The 17318-nt window shown below is 46.4% G+C and overlaps 1 protein-coding gene across 1 annotated transcript in view; it reads right to left on the bottom strand.

Moving 5' to 3' along the window:
• eepd1 (endonuclease/exonuclease/phosphatase family domain containing 1) overlaps positions 1-17318 on the bottom strand; it is a 192513-nt gene that overhangs the window by 127479 nt on the left and 47716 nt on the right. The gene's annotated exons all lie outside the window — the stretch shown is intronic.

Genomic DNA, 17318 nt, shown 5'->3' with positions numbered 1-17318 from the left:
GACCAGAACACCAGTGTTTGGGAGGCTAATTCTTAGCATTCATGCACTGCAAAGGTACTGAAGATAATCTCAGCTGCTTCTTCAAGATGGTTGTAAAAAGTATTGAAAATAAGGGTAATTGCAGATAAAGGACAGCTGATGTCGATCCCTAAGAGATGAAGAAATCTATTCATAGCAGCCACAGATTGAACCTTACAGAAACATGTCTGGTGGATTATCCATGAGGTAGTAGATACGTTGGTGTTAATTTTCCAAAATTCCCTAGATTCTTGAAAGTAGCAAATATAACCCCTCTATTCAAGAAGGGAGGGAGGCAGAAAACAGGAAATATAGGCCAGTTAGCTTGATGCCTGTCATGGGGAAGGAGTCGATCATCAAAGAGGTTATAGCTGGGCACTTAGAAAAACAAAAGGTAATCGGGAAGAGTTAGCATGGTGAAAGGGAAATCTTGTTTAACCAATTTATTAGAGTTCTTTGAAGGAGTAACATGTGCTGTGGATAAAGGGGAGCCTGTAGGTGTACTGTACTTGGATTTCCAGAAGGCATTTGATAAGGTGCCACATCAAAGGTCATAAAAGCTCATGGTGTAGGAGATAACATATTAGCCTGGACTGAGGATTGGCTGGCTGGCAGGCAGAAAACAGAGTATGCGTAAATGGGTCTTTGTCCGATTAGCAGGACGTGATGAGTGGAGTCCCACAGGGGTTTGTGCTGGGGCCTTAACTTTTTACAATTTAAATCAATGACTTAGATGAGGGGAGCAAAGACATGGTAGCTAAATTTGCAGGCGATACAAAGATAGGTAGGAAAGTATGTTGTGAAGAAGATATAAGGAGTTTGCAGACAGATATAGATAAGTGGAGTGAGTGGCAAAAATCTGACAGATGGAGTATAACGTGGGAAAATGTGAAGTTGTTCACTTAGGCAGGAAGAATAAAAAAGCAGGGTATTAATTAAACAGAGAATGACTGCAGAATTCCGAGGTGCAGAAGGATCTATGTGTTCCCGTGCACAAGTCACAAAAAGTTAGTATGCAGGTACAGCAAGTAATTAAGAAGGCTAATGGAATGCTATCCTTTATTACGAGAGGAATTGAACATAAAAGTAAGGATGCTATGCTTCAATTATACAAGGCATTGGTGAGATCTCATCTCGAATAATGTGTGCAGGTTTGGTCTCCTTATTTAAGAAAGGATGTAAATGCGTTAAAGGCGTTTCAGAGGAGATTTACTAAATTGTTACCTGGAATGAGTGTGCTGCCTTATGAGAATAGGCTGGGCTTGTTTCCACTGGAATTTAGAAGAGTGAGGGGGGATTTGATTGAAATATATAAGATCCTGAATGGCCTTGACAAGGTGGATGTGGAAAGGATGTTTTCTCTTGTGGGTGAGTCCAGAACTAGAGGGCACTGTTTTAAAATTAGGGGTCACCCTAATAGGACAGAGGTGAGGAGAAATATTTTCTCTCAGAGGGTTGTGAGACTTCGGAACTCTCTGCCTCAGAAGGCAGCGGAAGCGGGATCACTGAATATTTTCTTGTTAGGCAAGGGAGTCAAAGGTTATCAGGGGTAGATGGGAATGTAGAACTCAAAACACAAACAGACCTACCATGGTCTTAATGAATGGCAAGGCAGGCTCTAGAGGCTGAATGGCCTACTTCTGCTCCTATTTCGCGTGTTCGTATGTTTCTGTTATCGAACAATGGGCCAAGCATTCCTCTTGGCATGACGGATGTCGGAGAGAATTCCCTCTTTCGGCAGTCCACTACATTCCACTCATTAGAGCGAATGAACAGAGTGGAGGAGTGGAAAACTCCTTTATAACATGAACGTATTTTGCTATAGACTGAAACAAGTCCAATTACCTTATTACCTCACCTAACTGAGGAATAAATTCAATAATTTCACAAGAGGCGAGGCAATCTGCTCCAATTTTACTGGCCATGTCTGCTGTGAATGATACTCCATTAAGAGGTAGTGGTATTTATCATTTCGTGCAATTAGACTTTCATAGATTATAGCCAGAGAGAAAACAACGTTCAAAGAAGGTAGCTTTGGGGCAATTTACATAGAAGATAAAATGAGAATAGGGCTTTAGGCCCATCAATTCTCATGTCACACCTTCCCCTAGTAATGTTAATCCTGTGTCAATAAAAACTCCAGAACAAAACCTGCCCTCAATTTTAGGAAAAACTCAGGTTTCCTCGCCAACTTCCCCTACGAAAATCAAGCAAGCTCCTAGAGACGCACTCATCACTAAGTGAACTTAAATTTATCCACACCCATCTCCATAAGCCTCAGTGTCATAGGTAATATAAGAATTATAGGATTATAGATTGTGATGTAACTTGTTCTACGATGGTCTTGTGCAGCTCATTCAATGGCTTTTGGAAGTCAGAAAGATTTCCTAGGTTTTTTTTTCCTGAATTGGCAGGAGGTGTTTCTCTACCTCTCGGGGGCCAGTATTATGAAGGCAGGAGGAGACGACGGAACACGATAAGGTTGTCAACCTTCCAGGATTGCTCAAGGGTCTTCAGGTTAATTTCCTGGGTTTCATGCAAGCAACTCTGGAGCAATATCACAGAGGCATTAAAAAAAACCATGCGTTTTCCTGCCATTTTCTTTGAATACTTTTATTTGTTATAAAAATATTGAAAATAGGAAAAAGAGACTAGGCGGCGCAGCTGGAAGCAGGAGGTCATGTGACAGAATCTTCAGAAATACGACCAACCCAGAAGCGACAACCCAAGTGTGCAAGGGTACACAGGCACCTTTTATTGGATGGGTGAGCTTGATGGGCCTGATGGTGCTTCTTTTCAGAACTTCACACTAACACAAAGAACCTTTGCATTCCCGTGGACAATTGAACTTTCATAGATTACAGTCAGAGACAATAAAAGAAAAATTTAGGAAGTAATTCTGCATCAAGAGAATCGAGAAGACTGACTGACAGATGGATATAATGGGATATACATTTGTAAAAATATAATTATCCAGATGTTCCAGCAGACACGTCAATAGAAAGTAGTCTTGCAAACAACTTCACAAATACAAAGTCAAATCATACTCCCAGGTTTGCAGGCTGTGAAAACCTATTTAAAAATATATAAGTAATGTGCTAAATATTACACCAGTTATGAAACTCACACCAGAGAGAAATGCTAAATTTCAAAAAAAGGCAGATAGCTTTAAAGACAATTGTATTCCAAGGAAACTGCCCCTATTACCCATGGCAGTCTTTCAGTCACCCAGTTATGATGTTGGAATGAATGTTTGGAATAGAACTCTCAATGGTGATTTCATCACTCCAGTAGCATCATGAGTAGAGAGCTTTAACATCCCATTGTTCTCACTCATAATGTCACAAAGGTAACCACTACTGAATTGCACACAGAGCCAAGAGGTGTCAACAACATGGTTTCATTAAAGAAAATACTAACATTTATAATTGTCCGTGGTTAGGCCCCTCAGTTTGTGGTATTAGTTTTCATCAAGATGCATGTTTCAAATCGTCCATGATGGATGAGAGTTGAAAAGTTCCCCTTCAGTAGGTGAATCAATGAGGCACACATCCATCAGCCAGTCTCACTGCCAGCAAAGAAAAATTCTGGTTCTTTAAAAACATCCCAATTTTCCAACTGGGCAAAAAATCTTCCCCCACATATACAATCTTCTGATTGGAAAACAGATCATTGGGGAGAGGAATTCTAAACACATCTTGTCAGAACTGAGAGCTTCCAAGTTTTGATTTTGTATGTTCAGTACAGCAACAGCCTAGGCATGGGAATATAGATTGCAAAAAACATATAGGGTGGAATTGTCCCAGATTTGCACTAAGTGTGGTAATGGGCGGGTAAACCCGCCGGCCACGATGGCAGGTTTTCATACCATATCGTCCCAAACCCACCACATTATGTATGCATTCCCGGGAAACGCGCCATTTCCATGGTGGGCGGGCTCCAGTTCGCCTGCCACGCCATCACCTCGCCACTTCATCACGCCAGGCACCACATTTAAAGTACAGCCGCGTTCAGTGCTTCCAGCCCAGGACTGCAGCAAAGAAGATATGGCCCCTAAAGGCAAGAAGACTGCAGCCCTCAAGCGCCCTTTGGACGCCCTCTACACCCGCTCTGGCTGCAGGAGGGGAGTAAAATTACCACTACAGCTTGATATGCGATGGCAGCGGTGGTCAGTGCCAATGCTGCACAGGAGAGGTTGACCATCCAATGCAGATAGTGGATGAATGATCTCATCTGTGCAGCCAGGGTATGGCAACCATCTCAGCACTCTAAACTCACACACTCAAGCCCATTACACATTCACTGGCATCTCGCTCACTGCCAGCTCAAGGGACATCATCAACCATTCTCATACACATACCCTCACATGTCCATCTGGCCTCATCTCCTCTGGAGACTGCCTGCTTAGGCATCGCCATCTTGAGGCCACTTGCATAGATCAACATGCGCCCCCACACATTGGGTTACCCTTCTTCTCCATACAGTCCTCATCCTGCAGCCTCTTCCCTTGCCTGAGGCCACTTCTCCCCCTTCCCCAAGCAAGCTCCAGCCCTGCAGCCATTGAAAAGCCACCCACAATTAACTGATCTGGTAGGTAGAGACCTGCTGTGAGCCCACCTAAAAGTGATGTAGTGCTGTCTGTGAAGCCTGGTGCTGATGACTGCGAGTGCTGACTGAAGCAAGGGAGGCAAACAAACCTTAGGAGTCCCGAGTGAAGTGCAGCCCGCCAAGTGCACGTTGCTAATGTGCTGTTGTGAAACACGTCGGCATGTTTTCCTGCCAACATGGGCAAACGATCCAGCAGGGAGGACAATTCCAGCGGGTAGGCTTAATAATGATATACTGATGTATTACAATGAGGTTCCCGATGTCCGATGGTGGGGAACACGGCCCACCATCAGCAGGCTGAGCAGGCAATCATGAACTGGTTTCACGTTATCGTAAAACTGATCATGCCATATTGTCCGCTCATGACACCGAACATGCCTGGCGCCAGCGGGCACAGAAGATCCCAGTCATAATCTTTCTCAGATGCAAGGTTCATCCATATTAATCTGGCGCCTGCTCTGCCGTTCAATAAGATCACGACTGATCTGAATGTGCCTCCCACCTACTCGCAGTAACCTTTCACCTCCTTGTTTATCAAGAATCTATCTACCTCTGCCTTGAAAACATTCAAAAACTCTGCTTCCACTGCCTTTTGAGGAAGGGAGTTCCAAAGAATCACTACCCTCAGGTAAAAATGTCTTCTCATCACTGTCTTTAATGGGCCTTATTTTTAAACAGTAACCCCCTAGTTCTAGATTTTCCCACAAGAGGAAACACCTTTCCACATCCACCATGTCAAGACCCATCAGGATCTTAAAGGTTTCAATCAAGTCTCCTCTTACTCTTCTAAGCTCCAGCGGATTACCCTTAATTGTTTTCTCCCTACAGCCCTCATTTGTCTTCTCCTGAAATGGTGATGCTGATTGTCAAAATTGTACAATAGATCACCCATAGGAACAAGAATAGGCCATTTAGACCCTCAAGCCTATTCTACCATGCAATGAAATCATGGCTGATCTGTGACCTAACCCTATAGGCCTGCTTTTACCCCATGTCCCTCAACACTTTTGGTTAACAAAAATCGATCAATCTCAATTTTAAAATTAATAATTGATCTATCAATTGTTGTTTGCAGAATATAGCTCTAAACTTCTACCAGCCTTTGCATGTTGAAATTTTCCCTAATTTCACTCCTAAAGGTCTGGCTCTAGTTTTTAGACTATGTCCCATAGTCCTAGACTCCCCAGCCAGCAGAAATAGTCTCTATCGACCCTATTTGTTCCCATTCATATCTTGAAAACTTTGATCAAATCACCTCTTAAGTTTCTAAATTCCAGAGAGTACAGCTTTAGTTTGTGTAATTGTTCCTTGTAATTTAACCCTTGAAGTTCCAGTACCATTCTGGTTAATCTATACTGCACTCCCTCTAAGACCAATATATCCTTCCTAAAGTACTGGGCCTATAACTGCGCACAATACTCCAAGAGTTGAACTTAATGGTCATAGCAGTGGCCCCGCACACTGGCTGGAGAGCCAGTGGCAACCTCAACACGGCCATTTCCAGGAGCCCCAACAGGATTAAATCCATTAACTTTTATTTGCCTGACGCTGGGGTTCCCGGGGGCTTCAGAATGAGGATCTCACCTCCAAGAGCTGCCATCTAATAAGAAGGCTAGCAGCCCTTTAGAGAGTCGGCAGTGCCACTAATACCAAGGGCCACTAAGAGGTCTGGAATGAGGAGCAGCCATGGAGGCCCAGAAAAAAGGTAAGTGGTTCACCTCACCAGAGCCAATATGGAAGGCCCCAATGAGAGGGTGGGATCAGTACGGGGAACAGAGGGGTGGGGGGGTGCTTCTAGCAGTTGCAGTGCCCTTGGGCAGGATGAGGCCCTTAAGTAGCCCTTAATTAAGGTTGGGAAAGGGCCACCTTCCTCGCCCTGAATTAATTTGGGCATGGGAAGGTGGGAGAGTCTGGAAGCTGAGGGGCTCTCCACCCCGTGCCTTCCTGCCCGATTAAATGGCCTCCCCATCCCTCAGCCCACTGCCATGGGAGGGAGGCATTAAATTCCACCCCAAGCATGGTCTAACCAGGACATTGTATAGCTAAAGGCATGACGTCTACCCCCTTGTATTACTGCACACCCATGAGCAATTCCACAGAAAATCAGTTAGTAGATATAAAAAGGTTGCTTTTAGTGCTAAGAATATTTTCCTATTGTCCAATGGCTACAAAAAGGCCAATTTGACCCAGCATTAATTCTAATGGTTTTGTACCAATCGGTGAAACAGCAAATATCAAGTAAATTGTTACCACAGGATATGTCATCACCGTCCTAGACTTTGAATGACAAAACAGGAAATTCCCTTAGTTACCCTAGGAACAAGATCACAAGCGTTTTACTTAGTCAGTAGTTCATGCAAATACAAACCACACCCAAGTGTTTTTATTCGACATGCAGGATTTTCTAATTATTCACTGGAGAGGTGGGTGACTGGGAGAATTCTGCGGTTTAATGTTAGAACGGAAACTTGAGCCTATCCCCAGTCACATCTCAATCCAGAAGCACAAATGTAAGTCGATTTGATTGGTGAAACATGCCGTTTACAAAGTGGGTCAAGCTTCACATCTTTTTGAGCCACCATAACTGACTGCCTGTTGCATTTTGATTAATGGCACAAGATAACCTCGAGGAGGCTAGAGTTATTCAAGGCTTTGTGCAGACCGTCCTGCACAGAGTTCCAGAGTCAGGAGACAGTGACAATAGAGCGGAATCCCAGGGCTAGAGAGTTAGCTAGTTCTAAACACAGTGCAGCAATTGGTAAAAGAGCCCCATCTGGTGAAATATTGAAACATGCTGCAGAGCACAGATGTCTTGGACGTGTAATAGATTTTTACTGTTCTCCTTGCTCATCAACACACAGGACTCCAGTGTAGATCTTTAAATTGTGATAGAAACTAGAAAGCATGATTTTACTCTTTTAACACTGCCTCTCCCCTAAAAAAATTAGCATATTGAGAAGAAAGTGTATCAATGACCATTACCACCCCTCCCCAAAATCTCACTGAAGAGGAAAAATCTCACTGAAGAGGACAATCTATCTCCTGTAACCTAAACAGGACGGTTTGCAACAAAACTCTATCAGGTAAACCAGTATTCCAGGTTAGCAAATGCTAAGCTGGCGATCTGAAGGATACAATACCTTTTATCTAGAGAAAAATTCAGTGATACAGTATCCATCTAACACATGGCTTTTCATCATTTTAAGAACACTCAGCTCTATTGTTCTTTTTTGGTCCAAAATGGATGATCTCACATTTAGCTGCATTGAAATCCATCTGCCACTGTTTCACCCATTCACTTATCTATCAATGTCTCTATAATTTTATCACCAGTCATGTGTTTGCTATGCTTTGCCTCCTGGGCAAGGAAATTTGTAGTTCCCTACACCAATTTCTTCCTCAAATTAGAGCAGCATGGAACAATGGATAGCGCTCAACTGCTGCAACCAATAAGATTTATAACATTAAGGGAGCTAGGTCACCCATTCTGCCAGCTCTTTGAAAGAGCAATCCAAAACTAATTCCATTGCCCTACTCTCACCCTGCAGCCTTTTATGTCCCTCAGTTTCAAATATTTATCCACTTTCTCATAAAAAGATGTAATGGCATCTGCCTCAACCACTCCATGGCAAAGGTGTTCCAAAGTTCAATAACCCTTGTGATGACCCATGCGCTGAGAAAAGCCTGTATTTTATTTTGTATGATGTCCCTTTAAGATCAAAGTGGGCTGGGAAGTATTCTGAAAGAGGATTCATTGGTTTCCTGACTATGACATTATTAGGTTTCAAGGAATGTCCATGTGACCTGAGGTTGCTATGGGGATGAACAGCTAAGAAGCCAAGGGTAAATAGAAAGCTAACTGCAGTGGGGTTGGGTCAGCTAGAATTTTCTGTTTTGCAGTTCAGAACACACACACAACTTATGTAAAGAGGAAACAAGCAAAGTTCACTGCGAACGGAACAGTTTTCTGTTTGGCAGTCTTTGAACAGAACCTGGTATTGAAGCAGGTCTCTGAGAATAGAGCAGAGACTGTGTTACGGTGTGTGTTCCCCAGTTGGGAGGAGCAGAGAGCGGAAGGCAAGAAGAGCAAGGGGTTGTGGAATGGACAAGACCCATCGCTGCTGTTTCAATGTTGCCAGAGACTACGAGACCATTTAAAGGGGTGGGAGAGGAAGCCTATGCGAATTCTGTGCCATCACAGACCCAAGTGAGAGGGGATTTGTAGACGTGCGCCCTGTCAGTATTGACCATGTTCGGGAACATCAGATGGAATATGGCTGCTGGTGAATGTGACTCAAGGGCCGAAACAATTGAATGGGGAGTGAGAAAAAAATTTAATTTTTAAAATTAATCTCTAAAATGGCTCCCTCACAGTTACATAGAACATACAGCACCGAAGCAGACCATTCAGCCCAAGCAGTCTATGGTAATCAATAAGTTTTTCAAGGAGTTTGCTGGTCTTTCAATCACTTAGTACCTACTCGGTGACCGGCATATCTCTTCACCACATCCTATTTTCTCCTCACTTGCTCCAACATTTCCCAACCTGCTTATGTTTTAGTGTTCAGATCTGATGAAGGTTACACGCCTGGAAATTTATGTAACATTTCCCTCATGCATGTTGACTGACCTGCTTTGCACTCACTTTAATTCATATTTCTAGCACTTGCAATTTGTTTTCTCCCTTTACATGAATATCACTGATCTGAGCAAAAAGTTAATTGCCTTAGGTTTTGTAGTCAGCGGCAAAGTGACAAGAGTTTGATGCAGATTCTCAAAGTAGACTGCCCAGCGATCCTTGTGGCAAAAAAGGTGAAATTCCTGTGTGGCATCCTTTCCCACACAGCCCAGCAAAGTTGGTTAATGCGCTTGCAAACGTCAGATCACACGGGGCAGCCAAGACAAGAAACGCCAATAAAATCTGCTAAAAGAATAAGACACTCCCAAAAGGATTGGTGAGGTAGATTAAGGCCGTGATTTTCTGTGCCCGCTGGTGCGGGCGTGTTTGGTGGCATGAGCAGACAATATGGCGAGAAGACCAAAAGTTGGTTTCAAAACGTTGTGAAACCAGTTTGCGATCGTCCGCTCCGCCCGCCAATGGCGGGCTGCATTTCCCGCCATCGAACATCGGGAACCTCAGCATATCATTATGAGGCCAGCTCGGCGGAAGTGTCCCCCCACCCCCCAGCCCTGCTGGATCGTACGCCCACAGTTTCACAACAGCATATAAAAGGTGCGCCACTTGGAGGGTTGCACTTTCAGGGGAACTCGGAGGTGAGTGCACAGTAACATTGCAGAGCATTCGCCCGGGTCACCTGTTGGACTTTAAGGTTGAGGGGCGTTTGTGGCGGTGTTGGAGGTGGGGGGGAGAGGCTTACAGTGTGGGTGGGGCGACATGGCGGGTGGGCGGATGCCCTGTGGTTAAAGGTAGTGCAGAAGCACATGCCGGGTGTGTGGGGGGTGGGGGGGGGGGGGGGTGGGGGGGGGGAGCGGCCATGAGTTAGGGACACCTTGTATAAAGTGACCATTCCTCTACAGCTGAGACATTTCAGGCGCAGCCACATTGATATGATTGGAGTTGGGCCTCCAGCTTCTCTGCCCCTTCAAGGCAAACACAGAGGCCTCAAAGTATCACCAAGTGCTCCAGAGCTTTTCACCCCTCAGGCAAAGACTGCAAACTAATAAGTGTTTTAGTGGACTACAGGACAGTTGGATGACTGGGCACATGGTACAATCTGAAACAAAACCAAAAATTGCTGGAAAAGCTCAGCAGGTCTGACAGCATCTGCGGAGAGGAAGACAGAGTTAACGTTTCGAGTCCGTATGACTCTTCTTCAGGACTAAAGAGGAATAAAAATGTGGTGAAATATAAGCTGTTGAAGGGGGGTGGGACAGGTGGAGCTGGATAGAGGGCCAGTGATAGGTGGAGGCAAAGGAGAGATTGTCTCCTTTGAAAGAAAAGATGTCATAAACAAAAAGACAAAGGGGTGTTGACGGTAATGATATTAGCTAAAGGATGTGCTAATAGTGACATTAAGGGTAGAAAGCAGGATAAGCGAGTGGCAGATGGCCCTAGTGGGGGTGGGGTTGGGGGAAGGGATCAAAATGGGCTAAAAGGTGGAGATAAAACAATAGATGGAAATAAATTTTAAAAATAATAATAATAGAAATAGGTGGGAAAAGAAAAATATATATATAAAAAAATATATATAATAATTATTAGAAAAAAGGGGATCAAAAAGGGGGTGGGGATGGGGGAGAGAGTTCATGATCTGAAGTTGTTGAACTCAATATTCAGTCCGGAAGGCTGTAAAGTACCTAATCGGAAGATGAGGTGCTGTTCCTCCAGTTTGCGTTGAGCTTCACTGGAACATTGCAGCAGGCCAAGGACGGACATGTGGGCATGAGAGCAGGGTGGAGTGTTGAAATGGCAAGTGACAGGGAGGTCTGGGTCATGCTTGTGGACAGACCGAAGGTGTTCCTCTAAACGGTCACCCAGTCTGCGTTTGGTCTCTCCAGTGTAGAGGAGACCGCATTGGGAGCAGCAAATGCAGTAGACTAAATTGAGGGAAGTGCAAGTGAAGTGCTGCTTCACTTGAAAGGAGTGTTTGGGACCTTGGATGGTGAGGAGGGGGGAAGTAAAGGGGCAGGTGTTGCACCTTCTGTGGTTGCATGGGAAGGTGCCGTGGGAGAAGGTTGAGGTGTAGGGGGTGATGAAGGAGTAGACCAGGGTGTCCCGGAGGGAACGGTCCCTACGGAATGCCGACAAGGGGGGGGTGAAGGGAAGATGTGTTTGCTGGTGGCATCGTGCTGGAGTTGGTGGAAATGGCGGAGGATGATAGCTCCTGGCCATGGAGCGGTCACTGGTGGAGGCGCTCACAGCCCCTTGCAAGATCATCATTCCATTTTGGACCAGCCTCCCCTCTGGCTCAAGATAACAGTGCAGCCTTGCAGCATGGGTTAGGAGAATGCCTGTGCCTGAGCTGAGAACACAGCATGCAATCCAGTGGGCAAAGCTGCCGCCAATCGGTCAGGTGGAGTGGGGCGGAGGTCGGTGGGATTTCGGGCAGCCATGCAGCGCACTGATCTCTGGTCATGTAAGTGGTGGCCAGCACTTTCTTGGATACATTAAGGGGTCTTCAGACTTAACCAAGACAGGTTCTTAGTACACCTATACTAATCCAAGTATCTCTCTTTTTCATCCTGCAGGAGGAGCACATCAGGCTCATGGAGCCTGGTGAACTAGCTGCCTGCCTCATGGCTTACAGAGAGCGAAGATAACTGATAAGACAGTGACTGAGGAACTTGGCTGCGCAGAGAGAGGAGCAGCACCCTCAGGAAGAAGGGACGACTGGAGCTCCCGCACACGCCGCCCTAGAGTCAGAGTCTATAGAGGCCGCCTTTCATTCCTGCAGATGACCGACAACCAGTGTCGCCAAAGACTGTGCATGTCTAGGGAACTGGTCAGTCACATTTGCCAGTTACTGCAAGATTTGACACCGCAGGGACATGGAAGGCATCCACTGCCAGTGGCTATGAATGTGACCGCAGTGCCCAATTCCTATGCCAGTGGCTCCTTTCAGGGACCTCTGTGGGATATCACAAGCATCCACCCACAAATGCATCCATGAGGTCACGGATGCCATATTCGCAAGGGCACACAACTTTGTGCATTTCACCCAGGACCAGGACAGCCAGGATGCAAGAGTAATTGGATTTGCCTAGATCTTGCGTTTCCCACAGGTGCAGGGTGCCATCAACTTCACTCACGTGGCGCTCAGATCTCCATCGCAACAAGCGGTCAACTATGTCAACGCGAGGGATTCCATTCACTGAATGCGCAGCTGGTGTGCAAACACCACAAACACATCCTGCAGGTCTGCGCATGGTTTCCAGGGAGTGTGCACGACTCCTACATTCTCAGTCGGTCCCTGAAGTTTTCCAAGGTCCACAGAAGCTGCAGAGTTGCCTCCTTGGGGACAAAGGCTACCCGCAGAGGCAGTGGCTGATGACACCCGTGCGGCGGCCACAGGCTGCAGCCGAGCGAAGGTATAATGAGGCTCATGCTACAACTCACAACTTGGCAGAGCAGATCATTAGGATGCTGAAAATTAGGTTCTGGCACCTGGACTAGCCTGGTGGAGCCCTGCAACATCGTCCACAGAGGGTGTCATGCATCGTCATCGTCTGCTGCGTCCTTTACAACCTGGCTGCAACAGGGAGAGGAGCTGAGGAGTTGGAGGAGCTGGAAGTCTCCCCCGATGACGAGGACGTCAATGGAGAAAGAGGGTGAGGAGGTCCTTGAAGGTGATGATGATGGTGATGAGGCCCTCGCACTGGCCAGGCGAGGCAGGCGTGCGCAGGAGGCCCTCATAGCTGCTAGATTTGTGGAGGATGATGATGACATGCAGTGAGGAGACACCATTGATCCTAACAGTGCATCTATGAACATTTGATTCCAGTCTGGCTTATGGCAGCGCGAATACCCTCTGTGATAAGGCTCCTGTCATGGAAATACAGTGGAGGCCCTAAATGTCACTCGATTGCAGGAAGATGATGACGACAACCATAGATCTTCACATAGCCTCCGAGAATGTCTGGCTCCTGTCTGGCCAAGGGCAGCTCACTTGTGCTCTGTGATCAGGGTCATATCATGGAGAGATAGCCATGAAACTTTAGAAACATCTGATCCTTTGTCCGCCTTCAGCACCTGACTCCTTCCGGAGCACAGCGTCACTGATCACAGATGCTGAAGAGATGGGGGCCAGCCCCACCTTAAAGGTGCTGCGAGCACACAGAGAGAATGACGGAACACTGTGACATCTGCCCACGACATTCTGGCAGCAATGACAAGCACCATCGAGGTGCAGGCATCAGTAATGTGTCCAGGGAGTGAGAGGCTGGACCATCACTTTGGTCTGAAGGCTGCGCAAAGCACAGGGAAGAGGCCCTGGACTGAGACACCTGCCTTTATCTTGTGCAGAAAGGTTTCACCTCTGAGTGACACAAACACTGCTCAGCAGAACAAGGAGCCATAGGCTGGGAGACATTCTTGGGAGTTTATTGACAATAGTGAACAGTATGTACAAGTGATCAACACCCCTGCCCAGGCTGTGCAACTACATCTTCTTAACTTTCCTAACCCTGCCGCTAAGTCTTGGTGCTCCCCAGACATCCACAGCAGAGGTGGAGGCAGCCTGCTGACTGCTATGCCCTGTTTGTGATGAGCTTGGTGGACGTCCTCTGGAAGGCCCCGGCCTGCTTTCGGGGTCCTGCTGTGTGGCAGTGGCACCCTCCTCGACCTGTGGAACTGGAGCTGCTGAGGTCACAGAAAGAGGGAATTCAGTTGGGCCGGACACTCCCAGAGTCACCTGGATGGATGGCCCTGGGGGGTACACTTGCTGTACACCCCAAGGGCCCCTGGCTGGCTCCTTGAATAGAAGGGGTAACTGGAGTGAGAACAAGCTGCCCCGCACCCCTCTCGCATACACACTATTGGAGGCCAACTATGACATCAGCGATGCAGTTTAGCAACAGTGGAGGAGCGACATCCTGGACCAAGGTCTCCTACCAGTTTTGACCTCGGTGCATTGGCACACCAGCGCTATCACCTCAGGCTGAAGGCAGACGGACTCCTCCATCGTGCCTTGCAATCTGAGGAGTGCAGCGGACATCCCTTCCTGACGTTCCCGAGCTTGCCTTTGCAACTCCAGCAACTGTGACATGACCGAGTCCAGGGGCTCATCATCTGACTTGGATTCAGCAAATTTCTGGCCTCTAGCAGTCCTCCAAGTGCCAGACACCTGGGAAGTGCCTGCCGTGGTCAGAGGGTCCGATGTGCTCGTCAGGATGTGATCCCGAGGCTATTGTAAAACTAGGTCCCACCAATGTGTGTCTCTCTGCACTGGTGAAAGGTGTGGGTGAGCACTGTGACGAGCCTTCAGATTCCTCTTCAGAGGCTTCTTCAGGGCTTGATTGGAGGCCCTGGGTCATGGACCCCATCGGCTGTTTCCCAGATGTGCCTGCGAGGTAAGGGAAGATAATTAGTGCATGGCAGTGGCCTGTGAAACAGGACACATCACTCACAGCATGGTTGTCTGGTGGATGTTGCACTGCTGGATCCTCCAATTGGTAGAGCAGCACCGACCTCACCGTCAGCACAGAACCAATGCAGATCTCCACTGGCCAACTGGATGGCTGTTTTCAAAGTCTGTGATTTCAGGCATTCCACTACCGGTCTGCGACCTCTACTTATTGTGTGCTAGCTTGTCTTGTATGAATAGAGATGGACAGAGTGTAGGCAGGATGCCTGCCAGGCCAGGTGATAAGTATGCTTGGCATATGTGGGTGGTGAATGGTCCCATAGACTGGATGAGGACTATGAAGGTGTGTGAGAGACTGAATGTTGATGTCCCTTGATCTGGCATTGAGTGAGGGCCCTGTGGATCTGTATGGGTTTGTGAGTGAGACAGTTGAGAGTGATGAGAAGAGTGACTTACCCTGGCGGAACGGAGATCGTCATTCATCCTCTTGCGGCACTGGGTGGCTGTCCTCTTTTGCAGGGCGTTGGCGCTGACCACCACTGCCACCATCTCCCAAGCCGGATTGGTGAGGTTGCTGCCCATCCTGCGGCCAGAGCAGTGGTAGAGGAAAACACGGTGGGCCTCCACAGCGTCCAAAAGGTGTTCCAGTGACACGTCATTAAACCTGGGAGCTGCAGTCTTCTTGCATTTCGTGGACATCTTTCTTGCAGCAGTTCTGGGCTGGAAGCACTGAGATGTGTGCGCACGGCCGGGCTTTAAATATGGCGCCCGGCGTGATGAAGTGGCGAGGTGATGGCATGGCGGGCGAATGAGAGCCTGCCCACCATGGAAACTGCGTGTTTCCTGGAAATGCATAATTAACGCAGCAGGTTTGGGACGATACGGCGTGAAAAGCCATATGTTTTGCCCTTCCACTACCGCACTTAGGGCGTTATCATCCCAGGCTTGCATTAAGTGTTTAAATGATCTTTAAAACTTAATTTAATTGCCAAGGAACTTTAAAAAATGGCAAAGTAAAATGAGCAAAGCACAGATTTTTAAAAGGTGTGGAAAAGAATTAGCTGTTTTTTAAAAAACAGTGCACTTACAGAAAAAATATGGCAGCTAAATGATAGAGGGAAGGAGAAGTGCTACAACTTTCGTAAAGACTTCAACACACTCTTTAATGAGATGGAAGAGAGATCAGTGGCATTTGGGGCAATAGTAGTGTAGGGCCCCAGAAACACTTGGCATGTTGGCATGGAAGTGACACAGTCTCTGAGCATTAACAGCACTGTGCCAGAGTACAAAACAGTGTTTCAGAAAAAATGAACACAGTTTGCTCGTTAGCACATACCAACCAGGTGCACGAGTAGGCCATTCGGCCCCTCATGCCTGCTCCACTATTTAATAAGATCATGGCTGATCTGACAGTAACCTCAAATCTGCATCCCACCTACCCCCAATAAGCTATCACCCCCTTGTTTACTAAGGATCTATCCACTTCTACCTTAAAAATATTCAAAGACTCTGCTTCCACCAGCTTTTCAGGAAGAGAATTCCAAAGGCTCATAACCGTCAGAAAAAGTTTCGCCTCATGTATGTTTTAAACGGACAACCTCTTATGTTTAAACAGTGACCCCTAGTTCTAGATTCTCCCACAAGAGGAAACATCCTCTCCACATCCACCCTGTCAAGTCCCCTCAGGATCTTACATTTCAATCAATCAATTGCCTCTTATTCTTCTAAACTCCAGCAGATACAAGCCTAGTCTGTCCAAACTTTCCTTATAAGACAACCCACCCATTCCAGGTATTAGTCTGGTAAACCTTCTCTGAACTGCTTGCAATGCATTTACACCCTTCCTTAAATAAGGTGACCAATACTGTACACAGTACTCCAGATGTGTTCTCACTAGTGCTCTGTATAACTGAAGCATAACCTCCCTACTTTTGTATTTGATTCGCCTTGCAAATAAATGGTAACATTCTATTAGCTTTCCTAGTTGCTTGCTGTACCTGCATGCTAGCCTTTTGCAATTCATGCACTAGGATACCCAGATCCCTCTGCATCTCAGAGCTCTGCAATCTCTCACCATTTAGATAACATACCTCTTTATTCATCCTGCCAAAATGGACAATTTCACATTTTCCCACATTATACTCCATTTGCCAGATCTTTGCGCGCACACTTAACCTATCTATATCTTTTTGTAGCCTCCTTATGTCCTCTTCACAAATTACTTTCCTACTTATCTTTGTGTCATCAGCAAATTTGGCAACCATCCCTTCATCCAAATCATTTATATAAATTGTAAACAGTTGTGGACCCAGTACTGATCCCTGTGGCACACCACTCATTACCTCTTGCCAACCTGAAAAAGACCCATTTATGCCTACTCTCTGCTTCCTGTTAGCCAGCCAGTCTCATATCCACGTCAATATGTTACCCCCTATACCATGAGCTTTTATTTTCTGCAATAACCTTTGATGTGGCTCTTTATCAAATGTCTTCTGAAAATCTAAGGGCAGGACATCCACCAGATCCCATCCACAGCACATGTGACTTCCTCAAAGAACTCCAATAAGTTGGTTAAATATGAGTTCCCTTTCACAAAACCATGTTGGCTCTGCCTGATTACTTTATCCAAGTGCCTTGCTTCAGATTCTT

The sequence above is a fragment of the Cetorhinus maximus genome, chromosome 3, assembly GCF_964194155.1.
Source record: "Cetorhinus maximus chromosome 3, sCetMax3.hap1.1, whole genome shotgun sequence".
In the NCBI taxonomy this organism is placed as follows: Eukaryota; Metazoa; Chordata; class Chondrichthyes; order Lamniformes; family Cetorhinidae; genus Cetorhinus; species Cetorhinus maximus.
Note: the sequence above shows the minus strand (reverse complement) of the source record. Positions and strands in the feature narration are given on the sequence as shown.